Here is an 8,400-nt window from a genome sequence, read left to right as displayed (position 1 = left end):
TTTTCCAAATTTGCTGGCATATTGAGTGCAGCACTTTCACAGCATCATTTTTCAGGACTTGAAATAGCTCCACTGGAATTCCATCACCTTCACTAGCTTTGTTCATAGTGATGCTTCCTAAGGCCCACTTGACTTCACATTCCAGGATGTCTGGCTCTAGATGAGTGATCACACCATCGTGATTATCTGGGTCATGTAGATCTTTTTTGTAGAGTTCTTCCATGTATTCTTGCCACCTGTTCTTCTGCTTCTGTTAGGTCCATACCATTTCTGTCCTTTATCGAGCCCATTTTTGCATGAACTCTTCCCTTGGTATCTATAATTTTCTTGAAGACATTTCTAGTCTTTCCCATTCTCTCGTTTTCCTTTAGTTCTTTGCACTGATCACTGAGGAAGGCTTTCTTTTCTCTCCTTGCTATTCTTTGGAACTCTGCATTCAGATGCTTGTATCTTTCCTTTTCTCCTTTTGCTTTTGGCTTCTCTTCTTGTCACAGCTATTTGTAAGACCTCCTCAGACAGCCATTTTGCTTTTTTGCATTTCTTTTCCATGGGGATGGTCTTGATCCCTGTCTCCTGTACAATGTCACGAACCTCCATCCATAGTTCATCAGCCACTCTGTCTATCAGATTTAGTCCCTTAAATCTATTTCTCACTTCCACTGTATAATCATAAGGGATTTGATTTAGGTCATACCTGAATGGTCTAGTGGTTTCCCCTACTTTCTTCAATTTAAGTCTGAATTTGGTATAAGGAGTTCAGGATCTGAGTCACAGTCAGCTCCTGGTCTTGTTTTTGCTGACTGTATAGAGCTTCTCCATCTTTGGCTGCAAAGAATATAATCAGTCTGACTTCAGTGTTGACCATCTGGTGATGTCCATGTGTAGAGTCTTGAGAATAATTTTCATTGTTGCCTTATTGGCAAGCCTATCATTTTTCTAAACTTTAAATCTCACTAGGAACCCTGCAAGATCCATTCCCAGCTGCCTTCTCCTTGTCATCCATCTTCCAAGATGGATACTATTCTTGAGAGGCCACATAGGACAATGGGAAAAGAATGAGATGTAGAGTCCTGAAAAGTGGGTTTAAATCCCAACTCCACTGATAGTTGTGTGACACTGGACTGCTCACTTCCCTGAGATCCTTTCCTCATCTGTAAAATGGGGTGATGAACATCTAACAAATGGAGTGATCGTGAAAATAAGAAATAACATGGACAAAGTAAGCCCAAAGATGTTTGGCATATAGCCCATGTCCAAAGATGTTAACTGTTGTTATCCCAGAATGTAGGATGTACTGTCTCATCCTCACCCTGTGAGCCCTCTGGTCCCCTCAGTGCCTGGCTCCTACTGAGTAAAGGTAAGAAGTGGCTTAGTCACTGACGCAACATCCAGCACTCCATGACCTGCAGCCCTGCCACAAAAACACTGGGCTCCCCATTCTGCATCTCCATGGGGACTAACCTTTATTCCATGAAGCTTTGAAAACTAATTGCCATGCATGAACAAGCCTTTGGAATCTAAACTCAATGTCTTAAGTCAGAGAGGTCAGACTGTGGCACTATGTTCTTTTCCTTTTCGCCAGTTCGTTGTTTCATTGCCCCCTGGATGCTCAGATGTGTACTTCCGGAGTAGGTACAGCCACTCCTTCCTCTCTGTTTCTTGGTCTTTCAGGTTCTCTTCATGCTTGTTGAGTCAGCGGCACACGGGACATGTTTTCTTGGGCCGCAGATCCAGGAGCTTGTACTTCTTGCCCTTATAGAATGTTTATTTCTGAGTCTGGTTAATGATGGCAATGGATTTATGAACAACTCAGATCTTGGAGAGTTTGGAAGCCATGCCACCTGTCACTTCAGCCACAGGCAGCTGAGACACCTCCACCTTCAGGTCCCCCAGCTGTTTCAGCAGCTCCTCCTTCTTGCCGCAAAGGTCCTGAACCTTAATCTTGGCCATGGCTGTAGAGTCTTGTGGCACTGTTTTCAAATGCACTTCCAGAGGTCTGCTCTGAAGATCAGGGCCATAGACAGTTCCAGATCTTAAAGCATGTGAGACAGGCTTTTACTTTCAGGCAGAGTGAATTTGAGGCACCTCTTACTTTGAGGGATGTCTAAGGAAAATCTAAAAATTACATTTGCAGTCCCTTTCTTAAGTGAGTAAAGTGCCAACTGCTTATTGGTCTGTAGATTCTGACAGGAAACCAATTTGAACTCCATGAGCTGCTAACTTGAAGTGGAGGGAAGGGGAAGGGAAGAGATAGGCATGCTGAAATTCCCTAGTGAGTTACTGAGGTTACTTTTTCCCAGAATTCTAGATGATTGGCAAGTATCTTGGTGGTCCAGGAAGAGGAGATGGTAACAGGACAGAGACGGTAACTGTGTTTTGAGTTGAAAACAAACACTTGTTGGGATTCCTGGGAGCCTGTGCTGCCCTGAGGATCCTGGGACCAACTGGCCCCCAAACAGAGGCTGTGAAAGAAAACTGGCAGCAGAACTCAGCTAAGCTGCAATGTTGTGAGCTCCAGTGGGAGGGTCACCCCTGACTGAGGTTACTGCTGAGGAAATGAGTTCATCCTCCTTCAGAGAACTTGAGTGGCTCTGTGGGGACACAGCAAAAGCCCCCTTGTGGAAGGCTGCAGGACCTTCAACAGCTGCCATCCATGTGGCAGCATTGGGAGGACAGTGGATCCCACTGCTCTCTCCCTCGTACATCCTGGACCTTCTCAGATCATCTCAGGTGAGGAATGTGACCTCAAGGAAAGGCAGAGTGGTTAGAGATTACTTGCTATGCCAGTGGAAAAATGAGAGAGAGTTGCTCACATTTGCACCCCAAGTTTGTGGAGCCATCTTGACTGCTTCCATATGCTGCTGAATTTAGTCCCAGTCAATTGTTGTTATTCAGTCACTCAGTCATGTCTGATTCTTTTGCAACCCCATGGACTGTAGCCCACCAGGCTTCTCTGTCCATGGGTTTTCCCAGGCAAGAATACTGAGTGGGTTGCCATTTTCCTCTCCAGGAGATCTTCCCGACTCAGGGATCGAACCCATGTCTCCAGCATTAGCAGGCATATTCTTTACCACTGAGCCACCAGGGAAGCCCCAGTCCCAGTGAGTAGCTGCACCTAAAAACTGATGAAGCAATCCAAATTGAATGCAGTAAAGGCTGCTTGACTGTCCAATTAAGTTGGACAGTCTCTGGGGTGTTTCTGGGTGTCTGACTCAAAGAACAGGTGCTGTGTGAGTGATGAGGGAGCAAACGAGTATATTGAGAATCTCTGAATTGACATCTCATCCTACTAGAGCTTTACATCAAATCATGTTAGATGGGGTTTTTCCTGACTCAGTCTCAACTGAGACCTGAGCAAGGTTGGGTATAGGCCAGCTCACAATGTGCAGAATTCACAAAGGAAATTTCCAGATTTGGTTCTATGGTCCTCAAGCACTGTTGCCTACTTGAGAATATAGAAGAGCCAGTATCTAGAGAGGAGAGAGGAAGAAGAGTTTCGGAAAGATTTATCTGGAGGTTGCTGTTGCCAAGTCCCTACTCCCTCTCAAGGAGGGTCTAGAAGCAGCCTCTTTCCCTCAGGCTTAATGAGGGGACTTCTATGGTTGCAGTAGAAGACCTTGGACTGTGTTTCCAAAGGCCAGAGAGGGGACAGGAAATTTTGAAATAGCTAATGAGCTTCCCTGGTGGCTCAGTGGTAAAGAATATGGCTGCAATGCAGGAGATGCCAGTTTGATCCCTGAGTTGGGACGGTACTCTGGAGAAGGAAATGGCAACCCACTCCAATATTCTTGCCTGGGAAATCCATGGACAGAGGAGCTTAGCAGGCTACAATCCGTGGGGTCACAAAGAGTCAGACATGACTTAGTGACTTAACAACAAGGGAGCCTGGACAGCAGGACAGAATATGTTGCCGCAAAACTGAACTGGACTCCCAGAATTTGTCAGAGTAAGGATGTGTGAATGTTTCACAGACCATGAAGAGGCAGAACAACCTAATTAAAGAGGTTTTAAGGCCTGCTGAGAGCTGAGTCTTGGAGGTTGAAGGGACCCCAACAGTGAGATTTGATGCAGGATGGGCCATGAGCACACTAGGGACCCAGGGGGATGACATCCAAAGGGACAGAAAGAACTGCCCATATCACAGGGCCTATGTTCAGAGGGATGGGCAGGGAATCTCTGAAGAACCCACAAGCATATCACAAGTAAAAGACTCAGCTTCAGTTATTCACTTCTCAAGGAGGCTTTGTCAGAGACAAATGCCATGTCAGGAGACTGTCTTTGTCCCCTAATTACTCATGTCCATTTCTATTGCCAACCTTCTAGAGTGGGTTGGGGAAACTTGAGTTAAGAAAGCAAGAATCAGACTATGCAGGGCTCTAAAAACAGCAGATTTTCATCTACCTTCTGCTGCAGCTAGGAGGAAGGGAAAAATTGAATGCTAATTTCATTTTTGCTATTTTAATTAATTTACTGTTGAACTATAGTTCATTTACAATAGAATGTTTCTTCTGTACAGCAAAGTGACTCAGTCATATGTGTACATATATCCACTCTCTTTTAGATTCCATTCCCATATAGGTCATTGATGTTGCTGTTTGGTCACTAAGTTGTGTCCAACTTTTTTGCAGTCTCATAGCTATAAACTGCCAGGCCCCTCTGAACATGGAATTTCCTAGGCAAGAATACTGGAGTAGGTTGTCATTTCCTCCTCAGGGGGATCATCCCGGCCCAGGGATTGAATCCATGTCTCCTGCATCTCCTGCATTTGCAGGCAGTCTATACCATTGAGCCACCAGGGACACTCCAATATAGGTCATTCAGTTCAGTTCAGTTCAGTCACTCAGTCATGTCTGACTCTTTGCAACCCCATGAACCACAGCACGCCAGGCCTCCCTGTCCATCACCACCTCCCGGAGTCCACCCAAACCCATGTCCATCAAGTCGATGATGCCATCCAACCATCTCATCCTCTGTTGTCTCCTTCTCCTCCTGCCTTCAGTCTTTTCCAGAATCAGGGACTTTTCCAATGAGTTGGCTCTTCACATGAGGTGGCCAAAGTATTGGAGTTTCAGCTTCAACATCAGCCCTTCCAATGAATACCCAGGACTGATCTCCTTTAGGATGGACTGGTTGGATCTCCTTGCAGTCCAAGGGACTCTCAAGAGTCTTCTCCAACAACACACTTCAAAAGCATCAGTCCTTCGACACTCAGCTTTCTTTATAGTCCAACTCTCATATCCATACATGACCACTGGAAAAACCATAGCCTTGACTAGATGGACCTTTGTTGGCAAAGTAATGTCCCTGCTTTTTAATATGCTGTCTAGATTGATCATAACTTTCCTTCCAAGGAGTAAGCATCTTTTAATTTCATGGCTGCAATCACCATCTGCAGTGATTTTGGAGCCCAGAAAAATAAAGTCTGACACTGTTTCCACTATTTCCATATCTATTTCCCATGAAGTGATGGGACTGGATGCCATGATCTTCGTTTTCTGAATGTTGAGCTTTAAGCCAACTATTTCACCCTCCTCTTTCACTTTCATCAAGAGGCTTTTTAGTTCCTCTTCACTTTCTGACAAAAGGGTGGTGTTATCTGCATATTTGAGGTTATTGGAATCTTGATTCCAGCTTGAGTACAAGTCTTTTGCCTCCTGAGGTAGGTTTATTCCTAGGTAATTTATTCTTTTTGTTGTTATAGTAAATGGAATTGTTTCCTTAATTTTCTCTTTTTGCTCTTTTGTTGTTAGTGTATAGGTGTACAAGAGAGTTCCGTGTATAGATTTTGTATCTGGCATCTTTACCAAATTCATTGATGAGCTCTAGCAGTTTTCTGACAGCATTTTTAGGATTTTCTTTGTATAGTATCATGTTATTGTCAGACAGTGACAATTTTACTTCTTTTCCGATTTAGATTATATTCATTGCTTTTTCTTCTCTGATTGCTATGACTAGGACTTCCAGAACAATCTTGAATAATGGTGGTGAGAGTGGACATCCTTGTTTTGTTCCTAGTCTTAGAAGAGATGCTGTTTTTCACCATTGAGAATGATGTTTGCTGTGGGTTTTTCATATTGCCTTTATTATATTGAGGTAAGTTCCCTCTGTGCCCGCTTTCTGGAGAATAATTTTTTTTATCATAAATGAGTGTTGAATTTTGTCAAAAGCTTTTTTTGCATCTCCTGAAATGATCTTGTGGTATTTATTCTATAGGTTGTTAATGTGGTGTATCACATTGATTGATTTACACATGCTTACGAATCTTTGCATCTCTGGGGAAAATCACACTTGACAATGGACTATGACTATGGGCTTCCCTTGTGGCTCAGCTGGTAAAGAATCTGACTGCGATGTGGGAGACCTGGGTTTGATCCTTGGCTTGTGAGGATCCCCTGGAGAAGGGAAAGGCTACCCACTCCAGTATTCTGGCCTGGAGAATTCCATGCACTGTATGGTTCATGGGGTCACAAAGAGTTGGACACGACTGAGTGACTTTCACTTTCACTATGGACTATGATCCTTTTAATGTGTTGTTTGTTTCAGTTTGCTAATAATTTGTTGAGATTTTTGTGTCTATGTTCATCAGTGATATTGGCCTGTAATTTTATTCTTTGTGATAATTTTCTCTGGTTTTGATATCTGGGTGATGGTCATCTCATAGAATGAGCATCAGAGTGTTCCTTCCTCTGCAATATTTTGGAATATTTTCAAAAGGATAGGTGTTAACTCTTCTCTAAATGTTTGATCGAATTTGTTTTTGAAGCCATTTGGTCCTGGTTTTTGTTTTTTAATCACAGTTTCAATTTCAGTACTTGTGGTTGTCTGCTCATATTTTCTATTTCATCCTGGTTCAGTCTTAGAAAATCATACTTTTCTGAGTATTTGTTCAATCTCCTAGGTTGTCCATTTTATTAGCATATAGTTGCTTGAGGCAATCTCTTATGATCCTTTGTATTTCTGTAATGTCTTTTGCAATTTCTCCTTTTTTATTTCTAATTTTATTTATTTGCATCTTTTGCCTTTTTTCCTTGATGAGACTTGATAAATATTTATCACTTTTTTAAGATTTATTTTTATTTTTTATTTAACTTTATTTTACTTTACAATACTGTATTGGTTTTGCCATACATCAACATGAATCCACCACGGGTGCATATGTGTTCCCAATCCTGTACCCCCCTCCCACATCTCTCCCTATACCATCTCTCTGGGTCTCAAAGAACCACCTTTTATTTTCATTGATCTTTACTATTGTTTTCTTTGTCTCTATTTCATTTTTTTCTGCCTTGATTTTTATGATTTCTTTCCCCCTGTTAACTTGGGGTTTTGTTTGTTCTTTCTCTGGTTGCTTTAGGTATAAGGTTAGGTTGTCTATTTGAGATTTTTCTTGTTTCTTGAGGTAAGATTGTATTGCTATAAACTTCCCTCTTAGAACTGTTTTTGCTCTATCTCATAGGTTTTAGGTAATTTTCTATTGTCATTTACCTCTAGATATTTTTAAATTTCCTCTTTGATTTTCTTAGTGATCCATTGGTTATTTAGAACATATTGTTTAGCCTCCATGTGAACGTGGTGTTTTTTTTTTTAACAGTTTTCCCCCTTTAAATGATTTCTAATTTCATATCATGATGGTTAGAATAGATGCATGATATGCTTTCAATTTTCCTAAATTTACCAGGGCTTGATTTGTGACCCAAGATGTGATCTGTCTTGGAGATAATTCCATGTACACCTGGGAAGACAGTGGATTCTGCTGCTTTTGGATGGAATGCTCCAATAAACATCAATTAAGTCTATCTTGTCTAATGTGTCATTTAAGGCTAGTGTTTTCTTATTCATTTTCTGACTGGATTAAGTGTCCATTGACTAGGTGGGGTGCTAACATCACCTACTATTAGGGTGTTACTGCTGATTTCCCCTTATATGGTTGTTTGCATGTGCCTTATATAGTGAGGCACTCCTGTGTTGGGTGCACATATATTTACAAAGATATGTCTTCTTCTTGGATTGAACCCTTGATCATTAGGTAGTGCCTTTCCTTGTCTCCTGTAGCAGTCTTTATTTAAAGTCTACTTTCTGATAAGACTATTGCTATTCCAGTTTTCTTTCGATTTCCATTTGCATGAAATATGCTTTTCCAACTTTTAGTCGGTTTTGTATCCATTCAGCCAATCTATGTCTTTTGGTTGGAGCATTTAATCCATTTACATTTAAAATAATCTTTGATATGTGTATTTCTACTGCCATTTTCTTAAATTATTTTTGCTTTGTTTTTGTACGTCTTTTCTTCTTTCCTTCCTTTTCGTTCTCCTCTCTTGTGGTTTGATGACGATGCTTAGTGTTGTGGTTGGGTTGCTTTCTTATTTTCGTGTCTATCTATCATAGCTTTTAATTTGCATT

At 41.6% G+C, this 8,400-nt stretch overlaps 1 pseudogene; it reads right to left on the bottom strand.

Moving 5' to 3' along the window:
* Positions 1,546–1,950, bottom strand: LOC102178365 (annotated as a pseudogene).

The sequence above is a fragment of the Capra hircus genome, chromosome 11, assembly GCF_001704415.2.
Source record: "Capra hircus breed San Clemente chromosome 11, ASM170441v1, whole genome shotgun sequence".
NCBI classification, from domain to species: Eukaryota; Metazoa; Chordata; class Mammalia; order Artiodactyla; family Bovidae; genus Capra; species Capra hircus.
Note: the sequence above shows the minus strand (reverse complement) of the source record. Positions and strands in the feature narration are given on the sequence as shown.